The following is an 18,530-nucleotide window of genomic DNA, read 5'->3' as shown; positions in this document are numbered from 1 at the left end:
ATGTTAGTCTTTATAGTAACATCTTAATTTGTAGAAAGAAAATGAGATGGCAGTGTTTGCTGTGGGATGTTCTGTATGGCAAATGTGTTGCTAATTAGTCAATAAATAAAACACTGATTGGCCATTGGCTCGGCAGGAAGTGTAGGCGGGACAAGGAGGAGAATAAAGCTGGGAAGTAGAAGGCTGAGTCAGAGAGACACTGCCAGCCACCACGATGAGAAACAGCATGTGAAGATGCCGGTAAGCCACGAGCCATGTGGCAAGGTATAGATTAATGGAAATGGATTAATTTAAGCTGTAAGAACAGTTAGCAAGAAGCCTGCCATGGCCATACAGTTTGTAACCAATATAAGTCTCTGTGTTTACTTGGTCGGGTCTGAGGCTGTGGGACTGGCAGGTGATAGAGATTTGTCCTGACTGTGGGCCAGGCAGGAAAACTCTAGCTACAAGTGTTACCTTGATATTTCTTACGGCTGACTAAAGGAGAATAGGAGGAAGAGAGTGAAAAGGAGATCTGTGCCCCTGTTGAATCCAAAGATTTGGAAAGAATAGGACAGTGAGGAGGGAGAGAGTAGGGATAAGTGACAGAAATAGTCAGGTGTGGGGGCTTATACCCAGATTCCCAGCACTCTTGGAGGCTGAGACTGAAAGATTACTACAGATTTTATGCCAACTTGAGTTATCATGAGGAAAAAATGCTTCAAAAAGTAAGGCAGATGTGAATATGATTGGAATGTAACATATGAAAGTCTCAAAGAATTAACACAAATACTATTTTAAAAATTATAGAGATCCATTCCTTACTGTACAACCTTTAATGCTAGAGAAGAGAACAATCATAGTCAAGCAAGAGCATAGACAGAGACCTTAACAATGACTCAGTATAGTTGAGTGTGATAATTAGGGAATATTTTGCCTCTGAAATGTTTGAATTAGGAAAGACTTTTAAACAAGAAATTAAAGAGCCTCTCATGGCTGTTTTATGACACTATAGGATGAAGTGGGTGGGATCAGTCTAAGTATTATAAAAGCTTAGAAACTGAAACAAAAACAAATGCCCATCTCTCCTTGAGACAAAAACTGAATAATCTGGGGGCAATATATAGGAAATCATCAGTGATCAATTGGCTCATCTGGACTACAAAGGGCAATTGGTTATCTCCTGTAGAATATCAGAGGCTAGAATCCAACAGGACAATGACAGGCCTTCCTGGAGAGTGGGCATGAGAGAGATGTGCCCAGTTCATTAAGGAACAATGGAATCTGCTCACTGAAGAGATAAGAAAGTGGATAATTTAATAGGACTTTGAAACTTTGATGGAGTTCAAGTGTTTTGTTGAGCCCCATGGGAAGACACAATTTTTACAAGGTATGAGGCTCTGGCTGATTTCAGTGACTTAGATTGGCTTATAAACTGGGTTCATAAATTGGACTGCTCTTAAAGCAGTGAAAAGATGAATGAAAGACAAATAGATAAATGGGGATGTTCAGGTCATTTGATAGTAAATGTGGCAGTAGTGGTGTCCTGTTGGAGTCTTAGGGAGAGAATGAAAAGAAAGCTAAATTTCATGCATTCTGAACCTTTGGAAAAATTGAAAACCCAAGCAACAGTTCAACTAAGGGATGAATGTTCATATACGTGTACACATGTAGTATGAGTATAGGTATAGGTCATGAAAAGAGAAAAGGTAACATGAAAAGAGAAAAAGAAGTTTTGCGAAGAGAGTCATCAATAGAATATATGTGACATGAGAGGATGAGAGACTCCTCTAGGGTGGCTGGGTAAAGCAGAGAGAAGAGTAAAAGGGGATGACCAATAAAAGCAAATATATGAAAATGCCAGGATAAAACCTGTAGCTAGAGTTTTCCTGCCTTGCCCACAGTCAGGACAAATCTTTGTCACCTGCCAGTCCCACAGCTGCTCAGACTCAACCAAGTAAACATAGAGACTTATATTGGTTACAAACTGTATGACCATACCAGGCTTCTTGCTAACTGTTCTTACAGCTTAAATTAATCCATTTCTATAAATCTATACCTTGCCACATGGCTTGTGGCTTACCGGCATCTTCACATGCTATTTGTCATCATGGCGGCTGGCAGTGTCTCTTTCTGCCTTCCTGTTCTTTCTTTTCTCCTCTCTGTTAGTCCCGTCTATACTTTCTGCCTAGCCACTGGCCAATCAGTATTTTGTTTATTGACCAATCAGAGCAATTTGACATACAGAACATCCCACAGCAAAAACCTATCACTTTGTGTGTAAATTAAAAATAAACAAATGCACAAAAATCTCCTCAATCTGAATTCTAGAGGGTGGAATATGTGGAGAAGGGTGCAGTGAGGGAGCAATGATACAGGAAGCTGAGTGGGGGTCAAATATGATCAGAGGACATTTATGCATGTGTGAAGGTTCCATAAGGAAATTGATTATTTTGAAGAAATAACATGCTAATAAGATGATTTAAAAGCCAATTAGACATTGTTTAAGTGGTAAAATTTGAGAGGCAACATATGAATAATTCCCAGGAGTCAGTGCAGGGTCTGTATGGGGTGGAATTTCTGTGTCTGCTCCAAGGTTGGGGGGATTTCTGGTTGTCAGTGTGCTGGCTCTGCTAGTGCACTGAGGCTTTTCAAGCTTGTTTTGAGTGGGCAGAAGTGCTGGACTGAAGTATAGATGACCTCTCTCTACATGATTTTCAGAGGCATGGAGTTACACATTTTAATCCCAGACCTTGGGAGACAGAGGTAAGGGGATTGCTTCCTGTTTGAATCAGCTTGGGCTACATAGCAATTTTCAGGCCAGCCATGTCTGCTTAACAAGGCCCAGTCTCAAAAATATAGAAAAGTATATGTATCTATAATTATCATATAAAAAAGGATTTTGTTGTAGTCAAGTCTGTATTGTATTTTTAATTTAAAAAGTTAAATTAAGGCAATTGCCATCTTGTAAGTGGAGAATATGTAAAGCCTGAACGATTACAGAAGATACACTTTGGTTTAATACTAAATTAGATGAGTGGGTCTCCTAATTACTTGTGACTACAAAAGATAAAATTTGGTATTTAGGATTTCTGATGTTAAAACATATATAAACTGCTCGTGTACTTACATGTTTTAAACAGCATAAAGCATTTTCTAAGACCCCTCAGGCTCTGTCAATGATAGTAACAGTAAAATATTATATTTCTTTCTTTCTTTACTTGACATAGTTCTACAATATATCTGTGAGGTGATGCCCACATTTTCTCATGCAATAATGTGCACAAGACAAGCATATAGACAATCCCACATAAGATAATACTTTAAAATAAGGTTCTTCATTATAAACTGATACATAAAGAAGTAACCCACAGGTTTTCAAAGCATGTACAAATTTCTTTTATACTTCTAGAGAAAGAGCTGTTTTTTCTTTTAAATGTTGGACTGTGCTTTTAAATTAAAAATAACCTCCATCTGTGTTTCAGCCTTTCAAAATGCAGAGGGACTTCTGTGTGGATGTCTGGAATAGATTTACTACATCATTTGCTCTGGCAGCACTGAAGAGAGGAGGTAGTAAAAAAATCTATCTGCACAGAAGTTCCAGAAAATCTGGTTGTGGGGCTATCCCATTTTTTTTTTTTTGTCAACTTGACATGTTAGAGTCATCTAGGAAGTGGAACCTCAATTGATAAAATGTTTCCATGTGTTTGTCTATAGGGAAGTCTGTAAGGTCTTTTTGATTAATTATTGATATGGGAAGGCCAAGTCCACTGGAGGTTATGCTACCCCTTGGCCTTTGGTCTCAGATGGTGTAAGGAAGCCATTGGGAGCAAGAAAGCTGAGAAAGCTTTGGGGAGGAAGCCAGTAAGCAGTCTTCCTCCATGGCTTCTGCTTTAGTTTCCAGCTCCTGTTTCCTGCCCTGACTTCCCACAGTGATGGAGTGTGACCTGAAAGTTGTAAGATGAACTATTTCATCCCAAGTTACTTTTGGTAGTAGTGTTTTATCATAGTCACAGAAAAGTAACTAAGACACCCAGCTAGAAGAAGCTGGCATGCCACAACTTGGACTTCAGGTAAAATAAAGACAAAAATCAAAAATCAAACGAACAACCTGCTGTAGAGAAATCACTAAATTATACTAAAGCTGTGGCAGGGTCATACACAACATGGTTAGATGCATATCCACACTGAGAATGCATGCTGAGCTGTTCCAAATGATTTTGAAGATCACAAGAACAAGTTTGTATGTCTGTTGTTAGGATTTCCATAAGCTTGCATTATAAGGGTCCAGACCACGAAATAAGAACTCTGCCAATGCCTTTGCCATTCATCCTGGTGAGAAAGCAATGTTACATTATTCCACTGAAGGAAAATGCTTCCCTCTTATCTATTAAAACCCCGATGTGTCAGTGCATCAAAATATTATTAAAGCTACAAAACCAAACCAATGCAATAGAATACAGTAACACGAAAATCAAGATAACCTTGATTATTGGGTGGTTTTCAAATTTTTTGTGTTCTCTATTTTAATTTCTCAAAGGCCTCTTGACTTTCCAGATTCAAGTTAATAATTAGAGATACATCCATTAAATACTTAAAAGTCATAATGTCCATAGCATTCTATACAAATAGTATTAAAACCAATGGTTTGCCACAGTGTCTAGGTCCTTCTCATGGCATGCCAGTAGGTTGTAGTCCTAGGCTTGGTCAGTACTGGCTTTGGACTGACATTTGAGATGAGGACTGTCCACATGTCTCCTGGCATCTTTGTTACTTCTCTGCTGTGCTTGCTATTGCCTTGGTATAATATTGAGTGGGAGGGTAGTAGTGAAATCGACCTGTCTTGCTCTCATTCTCAGATGGATAAAATCCCGCATTTGCCATTTAGCACAGCTTCTTTGATAGAAGCACTTTCTGAGGATGAGAAATTGTCCTCTTTCAGTTTTCTGAGCTTCTGCAGTAGATGCTGAATTTGATGAGAGGCTTTATGGTGTGTTCTAAAAGGATTTCTTTCTTTTGCTTTTCTTTTCCTGGTCATATGATGAACTGAACTTAATTATTGAATTTTGAACAGAACTAGCCTTACATGGTCAGTGACATTGCTCATAATTTGTATGAATTACATGGTGTTATTTGAGGTTGAGCTTGTGTTAATAATGACATAGTAGTCTTAGTTCTGCTTCTTTTTGTGTTCTTATTGGCTTTTGCCCTCATTTGTGGAAATGAGCTACAGTGTTTCTGTATCTCTCTTAGTCTCCCCTCGTGTCTCCCCCTCCCTCCCTCCCTCCCTCCCTCCCTCTCTCCCTCTCTCTTTCTAGCCTGAAGTTTTACGTGACTTTTATTTCACTTTTAAAGTAGAAAGATTTGAAAAGATATCCATCTGGACAATGTGCTTTATTTGCAGTGCTTTTTAAAGTGTAATTTAACTTTTTAAAGTAAAATACACAATTCAGATTTTCTATTTTTTGTGTGCCTGTTTTGAGGATTTGGTATTATGAGGGAAGTTTGTTAAATTCCTTGGTTAAGTTTCTTCAGATATTACCCTTGTCTTTTTATGCTGTTAGAATCCAAGAATTTCATATTTTGTGTTTTTTTCATTTTCCTCCTTGTTATTCAGAATCTGCATTTTGTTTTCTTCATTAGCCTTGTTAGATGATTATATCTTACACTGGACTTCTTAAAGTAATATAACTCTCATTGTTTCTTTAAAATTTTTTATTTTATGTATAAATGTGTTTTGCCTGCTTGTAAGTGTACTGATTGCATACCTAGCTGTCTAATGTCTGTGGAAGCCAGAAGAGGGCGGTGAAATCCCAGGAACCCCAAATACTGGAATTATGGATGGTTGCAAGCCACCAAGTGGGTGCTGGAAACCCAACCCAGGACCTTTTTAAGAGTAGCCATTGTTCATAATCACTAAGCCATCTCTCCAGCCTTTTTTTTTTTTAAATTATATAATTGGTTTCTTTTTTCATAGTTAGTTACTGTTAATTTCTTATTTCCATCTATAAATTTTCCCCAACATTGTGTTATTCTATTCTCTAATTTTTCTGATAGGGATATTGGTATCAGTTTGCACTCCTTATTTCCTACATCTTAACTTCTACATTTCTTTCCAAGCAGTAATCCAGCTATATTGCTCAAGGTTTAATTTGATGTTAAATTTTAATTATCATTCAGTGAAAGTACTTTTTAATGCTTTACATATTGTTTACTTTAGCTCTTGCATTATTTGAAAGTATACAGTATAACGTACACACATCTGAACATCTCCTAGATAGGATTTTATTAACAAATTTCCTGCTCCATTTTTTCTTTGGTTGGAGAGCAATAATACTAAGCCAATTGTTGTTCTTGGCAATGAGGTCCTGCTATATGCCTGACACACAACTTACTACATAGTGCAGGATTGCTCTTGCGGTTCTGTTTCAGCTCCCTACATGCAGCTGTGTCAGGCATTTGCTACTGTGTCTGGCTAATACTGAGGGTATTTCTTTCATGTTTAATTCATGTTTTAAAGTTTCATATTAGTGATGCTAGAGTCCTGTTAATCAAGAATACTCTGCCTGACAAAGCTGTCTGATAGAAATACAGAAGACACAAAGACATTCCCAAACACATGCTGAAAGAAGATGTAGCTCCATTAGAGCACTGCTGAGATGTTAAGAGAAGCTCTTCAACCTGAAAGGGAGATGTGTTGATAAGTAAGGAAAAATATCCTCAGGTACAAACTCCACTGAAAAAAGTTACTCTATGGACAAATTCAGAATGCCCTGACACCATAAGCATAGTACATGGACTGTTAGGATATTCAGAGTAAAGACTAAAAGTCAAAATAATTTAAAAAAATAACTGCATAAATATGTTGAGGTAACAATGCAGAAAACATAAAATTGAACATTAAATATTAAAGAATATGAGAAGAATGTAGAGATTTTATTACTATATTTATCTGTTGTTTCTTATCTTTATAATAATGTTAAATTACCATCATTTCAAAATATCATTGTAATAATATAATGCTATAATAATGTTATTATGTGTATTATACACAATGTGAAATGACAATAAAAAGGTATTTTCATAGTCTATATATGGTAACAGGCCAAACTCTTTAATAAGCAAATAAATATAATAAGCAAAGAATCAAAACAGCTACCGAATTTAATCACTTAAGAAAAAAAAGAATACTGTCAGAGGAGGAGAAGAAAGAAAGGAACCTCAATAAATTTAGAAAATGAATAGCAAAGTGCCTGGACCTTATCCATCCTATCTATTATCTTGAATGTAATAGGTTAAATTGTCCAGCTAAAAGACAGAGTGATTGAATGGGCTTAAGAAACAGGATCTGCTCTAGGCTGCTTACTGGAAACTCTTTATCTCAAAGGACACTCACAGGCTGAAATCAATGGTTTGAAAAAGATATTTCATGTAAATTAAATCCAAATGAAAGCAGGAGTAACCAAAGTTTGTTAAATAAATGACTTCTAATCCAAAGCAGTGATAAGCAACAAGGAAGGCTATTAGATAAAGATGGAGGGGTCAGTTTGGCAAGGTGAAATTAAAAAGCGAAAAAGAAAGGAACCAATATCAAAGCCCAGACATGTAAAGGAAATAATACTTAAAGAGAGAAATAGATGCTAACACAGTAAGAGTTGGAAATTTTAACAATCAAAATTCAGAAATAGACATACTTGTCAGACAGAAAGCTAATCAAATCACGCATTCAAATCACACCAAAGACCAAATGTACCTAACAGATATCCACAGAACATTCCATTGACCAGCAGCAGAATACATGCAGAATCCTCGTCAGTGTGAGAGGTAACTTTCTCCAGAGCAGAGCGTAGGGGAAGCAAGACACCAGCTGCAATAAATTGTTTAAAAATGGAAACCATCTGGTAGTGCAATTAGTCTGTTACAGGATAACTCCCTTTCAAATCTCCTTATATATGTGCATGTGTATATCTTAGGAAGGTATACAGTATTAGGCTTCCATATTGCTTTTTTGAGAGGTCTTTTGTGTTGTTTATTCCTTTCCATACTCTCCACACTACTTTACCCTTCCTTCTTCACCCCAGTTTAACCTTTACTGTCTCATTATTCTTCCTTTAACCATTTATACCATTGTATATTCCATCTCTCTTTCTTTGAAAGCCCCCCTTATCGCATGACCCCTTGTTAATTTTATGACCTCAGTGCCTTTTCAAAATGAAGTGCATATATCTGAAGATTCAAAAATAACAATGACAAATGAGAGAAAATGTGACATTTGTCTTTCTGGGTCTAGGTTACCTTTCTCAGGTTGATTGTTTTCAGTTCCATATATTTATTTGTGAATTTTAACTTTTGTTTTCATCAATGTCTAAGTAATATTCCATTACATAAATATATTTTACTGTCATTATCAGTTTGTCAGTAGAAGGATATCTAGGCTGTTTCCAGTTCCTGGATATTATGAATAAAGCAGCAGTAAACATGGATAAAAAGGTATCTCTTGAATAAGATAAAAGAGTCCTTTGGGTGTTGCCCAAGAGTGGTACAGATGCATCATGTGGTAGCTCTATTTCTAGTTTTTTGAGGAACCTGCATAATGATTTCTCTAATTGTTGTACCAGTTCATACTCCCACCAACAGTGAATAAGTGTTCTCCTTTAAAGACATCCAAGCCAGCATTTGTCCTCATTTTTTGTTTTTAACTTAGCTATTCTCACTGGGATAAGATTAAATCTTCATGTACTTTTAATTTGCATTTTTTCCTGACAGCTAAGCTTGTTGATCATTTTTAAAAATTCATTTTTAGAAAGCTCTCTGTTTACTTGCATGTCTTATTTTTATTGGGTTGTTGGTTTTCTCAATGTTTAGCTGTCTTGTTTTTTAATATTCTAAATCCTAAAAACAGGCTAAAAAAATAAAAAGCTAAGTTCAAGAAATGGATTACTTCTTTTGAATTGTTGGCCAGTGAGGTCCCATAGATCTCCAAACACTACAGGATATTGCCCATGCCCTTGGTTATCCTCCAGAGCTTGATAGTAAGACATTGTTGAAGATACTACATAACTGAGGCATAAAACATGAGGAAATCAAGCTGGTACTCACCGGGGAGCTTCATCTCTCCTGGCTAGCTTTTGAAGAGCTGGAAAGTACTTTGCAAAATGCTGGAGGAGAAAAGTAATCATTACTCTTACCCAGCTGTGAACCCTGCAAACTAGAAATGAGTGGTCTGGCAAAACAATCCCACTGGTGCAGTAGTGGCATGGACATCATTGGACTTGCCTCTACGGGATGTGCCTCCCCATGGAGGTCTTGCCTTCTTGTGGGGGAGGGATGGGGTAGGTTGTGGGGGAGACTTGGGGGGGTGGGAGGAGGGAAGAGGGGGATCTTTGGTTGGTGTGTAAAATGAATGAAAAAATTCCTTAATAAAAGAAAGTAACAATTATTTTTTGTTTTGTTTTTTTCCTTTCATTTTTCTTTATTAAGAAATTTTCTACACACTCTACATACCACCCACAGATCCCTCCTCCTCCCTCCTCCCACCCCTCAGCCCTCCCTCCCAAGCCACCTCACATCTCCACTAATTTAAGAATGGATTTGAGCCCCACTCCACAAGATGAAAACCTTGCCTCACACCATTATTGGGTGAACCACCTATGTCTAGATACATCACTGGACATTGAGGAGAACCTATTACTTTTCTGTCAAATGGACAAAGTATTAAAATGACTGCTTATAACTTATCCTTATAGATTAATGCATCTCTCAACCCTCATCAGAGAAACTTATATTTATCATAGATGATGTTTAACACAGAAGCTCACCATTGGCCAAAGTGCTGAGAATAAGAGACTGTGTAATGCTCAGCCCTAAATGGACATCTGTATCATACCCCTTCTCGCAGGGCTTTAACAAAAATGTACCATGAATAAATTGAAAACAGCATTCAATAAGAATGAATCAGCAATAAAAGTTCTCCAATCAGGAAACTTCACTACTAAATTTTATAAAATATTGATGGGATTAATTCACTAGTTCTTAATTATCCCATCAATGATGAAGGAAGAATTCTTCCAAAAACTTTCTGTGTGACAGGCATCATTGTGATTCTGAAAGCAGAAAGAATATATGAGAAAAAAGAAGTTAGATTCCAACATCTTGATGAGCACAGATGAAGAAATCTTCAATAAAATATAAGAAAATGGTATCTATATTGCACATTATAAAAGTTATTTTCAATGGTTGTGTGGGATTCATTGCAGGGATGCTAAGGTGATGAACACACACAAATTAATGCATGAAACTGTGTGAATGGAATGGAGGAAATGCACACAATCATCTCACTGGGGAAAAGGCACTGCAGAAAATTCAATGTCCCTTCAGTATAAAATGTTTAAATAGGTGAGGCATAGAGTGAACACAGCTCAACAAAATAAAAATCATACACAGTGAAGAAAAGCAAGCACCCTGAATAGGGAAAGGCTGAGAGCTTCTCTCTAGACTCCAGCACAAGCCAAGGATACTCAGTTCCGTCACTTTTACTTTACTTTTACTTTTCACAGTACTGGAAGTCATAGTCAGAATAAGCAAGCAAGACAAAGAAATAAAAGGCATTCATACTGGAAAAGAAGAAGTCAGATTTCCACTATTAATTCCTTATCATTATCTTACATATAAAAAAAAATCACAAAGAATTTACTATAAATATGAGCAAAAATAAGTGAATTCAACAAAGTTACAAGGAGTAAATTCAACATACAAGGATCAATACCATTACTGTGTAACCAAATCATTTGAAACAGAATTGAAGGAAGCAAGCATACATACAATAGATGCACCTTTTAAAGGTTATTTTCAACCATCATGTGGGATTTGTTGCAGGGATGCAACAAAACTAAACAACTAGTAATACACTTAACCAAAATGGAGAAGGATACATAGAAACTAAAAACTAAGATAAACAAAGACGATCAAAACTGGAGATGTTGATGGGCTAGAAGAACTGATAACATTTAATTGACTCAGTGATCAATACAATCCCTAACAAAATCCTAATGATGCTCTTCACAGAACAGGAAAAGAAGCACCTAAAAATTTCATGAGATTGCAAACAAACAAAAAATAACCTCCAAAGAGACAGAGTAAGCCTGAGGAAACTCCCTGGCAGTACACCAGAGGGATGGAATAGCTGAAAAGTAAATTCATGAACCAGGAGCTGCATCATTTTGGAAAAGGTACTGGGAACAGACAAGAAAAAAAAAGGATGTTTTTAATTAGTGGTGCTGGAAAACTTGCATATTCATGTGCATTGGGTTGAGGATTTAGCTCAGTGGTAGAGAGCTTGCCTAGCAAGCACAAGGCCCTGGGTTCAATCCTCAGCTCCAGAAAAAAAAATGAAAGTGGACCATTGCCTCCTAGAAGTTACAAAAATCAACTCAAAATTAGTTGTGGAACTAAATGTAAGACTTGAAAGTCTAAAACTACTAGAAGAAAATCAGAGAAATACATCAGGATGTTGGACTTATGTTTTTGCAGATGATTCCAAAATTATAATAAAGCAAAGCCAAAATAGACTTCATAGTATTACATCAAAATTCAAACCCCCTGCACAGTGAAGGGAATAATCTATAAATAAAAAGAAAAACAGCAGAATGAGAAAAATACCTGGAAGCTGCACCATCAAGGGTTAACATTTAAAATACATAATCTTTAATTACAAATATATTTAAGAAGTCTGATTACAGAATGTATAAATGTAACAAAACATCCTGTGGTTTATGTTGCCATGGTATCCACTAAAATTTTAAATTAAAGAGAACCAGGTATGATGGTTGTAGTCATATATTGTGTCCCCCAAAATATTGTGCACCCTAATAAAGCTTATCTGAGGATCAGATGAAAAAGCCAGCCACTATATTAAACACAGAAGTCAGGCAATGGTAGCACAAGCCTTTAATCCGAGCATTTGGGAGGCAGAGATCCATCTGGATCTCTGTGAGTTGAAGGCCACACTGGGAACAGGGCCAGGTGTTGTGGCCTTGAATGCCAACACTAGTTAACCATAGAGGTCTGGAGGTCTGTACAGACAGACAGAAAAGTGATAGAGCTAAGCAGAAAGAGGAAGTGATATAGCTGGACAGAGAGAGGAAGTGATATGGCAGGATACAGAAAGGTATATAAGGCGAGAGGAAACAGGAACTCACACTCTTGAGACTGAGGACTTCAGTTGGAGGATTCGTGGAGTTGATAAGGTGGCTGGTGGCTGTGGCTTGTTCTGTTTCTCTGATCTTTCAGTATTCACCCCAATATCTGGCTCCAGGTTTTTTACCAATAAGACCGTTTAGCAATTCGTGTTACAGGTGGTCACACCTGTAATCTCAGTGTTTAGATGGCTGAGACAGTAGGATCACCAGTTTGAAGCCTATCTGGGATGTATAATGAAATTGTCTTATGAAAAGCAAAATTCAGTTCCTAAGAGGCAGCTCAGTTGGTAGGGTGCTCGACTTGATGCACAAAGTCCTGGGTTTAACCCCCAGTACATATAGTCCAGGTGTGGTTTTAACTATAACTCCTGTAATTCCACTCCTGTAACTCTATTTGGGAAGTAGAGGAAGAAAGATCAAAAGTTCAAGGTCACTCTTGGCTACAGAGGGAGTGCAAGGCCAACCTGAGATACATAAGACTCAGTCTCAAAACAACAACAGAAACAAATACAAAAAACAACACCCCCAAAACAAAAACAAGCACAATTTCCTACATCTATAGAAATCTTAGGCTACATTGGCTCCTCATCTGTAGAGCATTGTAGATACATAAGCAGCAGTTGTTTTAACTATAATTTAACACTTACATCACCGCAGTAGTGCCAGTGTTTAACTATGGAAGTGTATTTTGATTGCATGTGTGTAACCTGTGTGTTCTGCAGTGTTTTAGCCTCCATTGGGCATGATGTGTCTCCTGCCAGAAGAATCCACTCTGAGCCTTTGAGAAGTCTTGGAGGAAGACACAGCAAGTGGTGGATTATGTAGGGATCCTTTCCTAATGTCATCTTTCCGCCATCACTTTTAAAGAATATTCTCACTACACATAATTTTCTTTTTTGTGTGCTCTTTTCTTTTAGCACCTTAAATATGTAATTTCTTCTTGGCTGGTTTCCATGATATTTTTATTGGGGGGCTTCACCTTAGATCTTTTTTTTTTATTTTATTTTTTGCTTATTTGAAGTGGTGGCTGTGGTCTTCATTGACTACACAGGAGATTTTGTTCTATATGTAGCTCTCAGCCCTTTGGCTCCGTTTTGACTAAATAGGATTTTATTTGTGGTTTTCTTTCTTGTAATTCATTAAGTTATTAAAAATCAGGTGGTGGATGATTTCTCTTCAAGTTTTGATACTTCTTGGCCAGCATCATTCCCTCCCTTAGTCTGACACTTTGACAGATGTCTCTGGGTTTGAAGCTCCAGCCACAGTTCCTTCAGTTCCCAGTGTGGCTCACAGGCTATCTTTCCTTCATTGGTAGCACCTGTCTGAGGCTTTTCTGCATGATGCCCAGTGTTTCTTCATCCCACTCTCCCAGCAACTAGGACGGCAATATTTCATTATGTGAAAGAACTTATAGTGGGCTCTGACTTTTTTCTTATTTGCTGTATGCTTTGGTGGATACTCTTTATCCATCTATGTAAAACTCATTCTACTATTAGTTTATTGATACTTTTGAATTCTAAAATTACTGAATTTTGTCAAATAATGTTGAGATAATTTACATTGTTTTTGCTTCCATCTTCAATGAGTCACATTAATATATTTTATATTTTATTTAGTTTTGAATTCAGACTATAAAATTCAACTTTTTAAATAAAGCAATTGGGCATTTTTATGTATGTATCATGAGACACAACCATTGTCACTAGTCAATTTGAGAACACTTATACCTGATTTAAAAAGCTCAAAACCCATTATCCATCTCTTCTGGACATTGCTTCTAAATTCTCAGCCCACTATTACGATGTCTATCTCTAAGCAGTTATTTGGCAATTCTAGGAATTTGATGCAAATAAAACCACATTGCTGTGATCTTTCGTAACTAGCTTTCTTAATTTAATATAATACTTTTAAGAGCCATCCATATTGTTTAAAGTATTAATAGTTCATTACTGTTAATTGCTGAAGCAGTCCAGATTATGACTATGATGTATTGTATCTATATTTGGATCAATTGAAGAGCAATCTGAGTTATTTTATAACATATATAAAATATTATAATTAATTCTCTTAGGAACATTCATTTGCACATTTTTGTATATGAATATATTTTCAAATTTTCTGGGTTATATATCAAGGAACATAATTGAAAGTCATATGGTACCTTTAGTTTTTAGTTTTTAACTCCTTATATTCTACTGAGCTGTTAACAGTATGCTACAGCATTGAGTTGTGTCCTCATCAGAGATGTGAGAGAGCATTCTCACAATCTCATCAGCAATTGCCTTTGCTTGACTTTGATTATTGCCCTTCTAGTGGGTATGAAGTACTATCTCACTGTGGTTTTGATTTGCATTTCCCTGATGACTAAAGCTGTTAAGTTTTTCATGTGTTTATTAGTAATTTGTTTATCTTCTTTGCAGAAATGCCATTTCAAATCCTTTGAACATTTTTAATCGGGTTATTTGTGATTTATGATTGCATTGATGAATCCTTTCTATGTTCTGGATATCAGTCCTCAATCAGATCTGTGATTCCCACATACTTTCTCTCATCCTGTAGGTTACTTTTGCAATTTCTTAACAGTGTCCTTTGAAGCATAAATGGTTTTAATGTTGAGGAAATCCAATTTATTTCTTTACTCCTTTGATTGCTTGGACTTTAATGTTCTATCTAAGGAATAATTGCTCAAGCCAAATCCACCAGTATTTAATATTATGTTTCAAACTTATAACTCTTACATAAATATAATCTTGAAAGATTTTCTTCCAAATGGATACTTTTCTGTACAATCTGAAGTAATTCTTTTGCATGTGTATTTCCATGTTATCATTAACAACTTTTCAAAAGGTGCTTGTTTCCCCATGGATGGTTTTAGGACCTTAGTTAAAAAATAACTGTGAAGTCTCTGATGTTTTCTGAACTCTTAATTCCATCCTCTTCGTAGTCACATTAATCTTCTGAACAATACTACAGTCTTGATTGTTGCAGCTTTCAGTGGCTGAAAATAAGAAGTATGGCTTCTCCTGCTACCCCTCATTTTCAAATGTATTCCTTCTGTTGTAAGACACGTGTGACTCCCATTCAACTCTAGACTTCCAGGAGGACATGAGTCCAGAGTAGAGTGATGATTTGGTACCTTTTGATTTATTTAGGTCTTCCATTTATTTAAGTGCTGTTGTATAAAAATCTAACACAAATTTACAAAAAAAATCCTGAATATTTCATTATTTTGATCATATTATAAATGAGGTTTTCTTTAATTTCATTTTCAGAGTATCATTCAGATATACAAGATGCAATTAATTTTTTCATATTAATTTTGCCTCCTATAATTTTTCTGAACTATTTTAGCTATAATGACTTTTCAGGAAATTCCATGCATGAGATTATGGCATCCTTTTGAATCTGGGTGCTTTTGGATTTGTTTTCTTACTTAATTGTCCTACGAAGGACCTCCAGGACATGGCTGAATAGAAGCGTCAAGTGGAGATGCCTTTGTCTGCTTTGTATGGAAGAAACTAAATTCATCCTTTCACCATAGAATGATTTAGCTGTGGAATTTTTCAGATCTATCTACTGGATTCCTAGATTCCATAGTATTCACACAAAGAAGTGTTTGGTTCATTAGATAACTTCTCTGGTATAGAATTGCAGAGCTCTCAATTGGTGGTCTGTCTGTGCTTATTTGGGGAGCACTTATATGTTGTGGATATCGCTCTATAAAATAAAGAACTGATTGGCCAGTGACCAGGCAGGAAGTATAGGCGGGACAAGAAGAGAGGAGATTTGGGGAAGGAAGAAGGAAAGAGAGACCAGCTGGAGCCACTGCCAAGACAAGGAAGATGTAAAGTACCGGTAAGCCACGAGCCACGTGACAAAGTAAAGATTAATAGAAATGGGCTGAATATAAGAGTGAGAGCTAGACAATGATAGGCCTGAGCTAATGGCCAAGCAGTTTAAATAATGTAAGAGTCTGTGTGTTTATTTTATAAGTGGGCTCCGGGACTGGCGGGACTTGGCAGTGGGAGCTGGAGAAAAATTCTCCAGCTACATATGGCACCCATCGGCTTGAGTTTTCACCTTAAACCTGAGAATATTTAATAATCAATTCTAAACAGAGCCAAAACCAGGTTCCTGCTTCATGTTTCATACGGGCACAGCTACACTTATACAAAGCTGTGTTAGCTACTTGGTGATTGTTGTGATAAACACCATAACCAAGTCAACTTACAGAAGGAGTTTACTTGGGCTTATGGTTCCAACAGGCTAAGAGACCATGATGGCAGGGACTCCTGCCAGCACTCAGCAAGCATGGTAGCAGGAACAGCTGAGAGCTCACTTCTTGAACCTCAAGCAGAAAGCAGGGAGTACAAGCTGGGAATGGCAAGTGGCTTTTAAAGCCTCAGAGCCTCTCCCCAGCGATGTTTTCCCTCCAGCAAATCCACACCTTCTAAGCTTATCCAAACTGCACCAGCAGCTGGGGAACCATGTTTTCAAACATCTGAGCCTATGGGGGGCATTCTCACCCAAACCACCACAGAAGCCCAGAGTGATGTCTCAAATGTCATCCTCCTGCATCAGTTCCTGCCTACTGCTGAGTTCTTAGATTACCTGCATGAGATACTTGCCAGCTGCTCAGCTTTATGGTGCCTACTGATACCCCTCTGACAGCATGCATTTGGAGTCTCCCCTGTTTGGGTCACTTGTCACCTTTCAACAGCTTGTGCCCCTCTTCTGTCGGTGCTTTCAGGATTTCCACTTGGTGAATCTAAGGCATTGGTTACAAGAACTTCAGGTTGGGGTTTCTTTGCGTTTCCCACACATGAAAATCACTGTGCTTTGACCCACAGAATCAGCTAAGCAGGGCTCATAGTGGATCATGCAGAGAGAAGTGACAGTAATGGACCCCGGATGGGTCTGAGCTAGGTCCTCTGCATATAAGATGTGGTGATGTAGCTGGATGTTCTTGTGGGTCTCCTAACAGTGGGATTGGGCCCTCTTCCTCCTTCTGGGTTGCCTCGTCCAGGCTTGATCTGTGGGTATGTGCCCAGTCTTATTGTAACTTATTATTGCCATGCTTGGTAGATATCCCTGGGAAGACTGTTCTCTTTTTTAAGGGAAATGGAGAAGTGGATCTTGGAGAGAGCAGAGAGAAGTGGGGAGAGATTGGGAGGATTGGAGGGAGGGGAAATTGTAGTGAAGATGTAATGTATGCGAGAAGAATAAAATAAAATAAAAATTACATAATTTTAGTTTTTTTTTTTAAAAGTAAACCACTGTGCTCTTTGAAGATGTAAGTTAATATTTTAATTGAATTCTGGACATTTTAAGTGACTATTTTCAAATCATTTTTTTCTGTTTTCTTTTCTGAGAATCCCTGCTATTTAGACAGAATGCTTGTGCTTTCTGATGGGTCGTGACCTCTGAGGCTCTGTTCTTTCTTTCTTTCTTTTTTTTAAAATAGACTTAATTCACTTTATTTTTCTTGTATAAAAACCCTTATGTAGTGGCCACAGCTGGAGCCTGGATCCTCTGAACAGAGACTCTGGTGTGGGTTTTCACAAGATGGTCAGTGCATTTCTGATATGGAGACTTGGTGGCCACAGTCTCTTTCCAGAGATCGGGGGTCAGTTAGCTGTAGGTCTTGGAGATGGCATCAAAGGTAGCCTTGGCAAAGGTGCCCAGGGTGGCAGTGCAGCCCCTGGCTGATGTGTAGCAGTCATCGATAGCAGCCATCACCAGTAGCTTCTTGGGCACAGGAGCAGAGACGATGCCAGTGCCTCTGGAGGACAGGGATGAGACGCCCAACACAGAGCCACAGCGGCCAGTCACTCTGCACAGAGCAGTGTGGGGCTTACCAATCTTTTTCTCCCAGTAGCCTCTCCACACAGGGACAATGGAAAGTTGGGCCAAGATGATGGCTCCTTGGATGGCAGTGGCTACCTCCTTGGAGCACTTAACACCAAGACCAATATGACCATTGTAGTCCCCAATATCGACAAAAGCCTTGAACCTGGTCTCCTGGCCAGCCGGGTCTGCTGCACTGGCATGATCTATATAGAACCTCATCCTTTAAGGATGCTTCCAGGGAAATATCTCAGATTCTTTAATGGGAAGGGAGAATAGGTAGATCTCCTCCAGGGACTTGATACTTATATTCTTGACAAGGCCGCCCAGCTTGGTGATGGGATCCACTCCTTATCTTCAGCTTTACCTTCATAAACCCGGTGGTGGTCTCGGCCATGGCCTCAATCATGACCCGTAAGACCGCTGCTGAATCTTCAGCTGAAGCTGCCATGGCCTCGTAATCCTGGGCCCAAGATCTTCCCGGACCTTCCGCTGTACGGGCGTCAT

The 18,530-nt window shown here is 37.9% G+C and overlaps 1 pseudogene; it reads right to left on the bottom strand.

The window, feature by feature from the left end:
- Positions 1–17,675: 17,675 nt before the first annotated feature.
- LOC131908515 (small ribosomal subunit protein uS5-like) lies at positions 17,676–18,530 on the bottom strand (annotated as a pseudogene).

The sequence above is a fragment of the Peromyscus eremicus genome, chromosome 4 (genome assembly GCF_949786415.1).
Source record: "Peromyscus eremicus chromosome 4, PerEre_H2_v1, whole genome shotgun sequence".
Taxonomy (NCBI): domain Eukaryota; kingdom Metazoa; phylum Chordata; class Mammalia; order Rodentia; family Cricetidae; genus Peromyscus; species Peromyscus eremicus.
The sequence above is the reverse complement of the archived record's forward strand: the minus strand, read 5'-3'. Positions and strand labels throughout refer to the sequence as shown.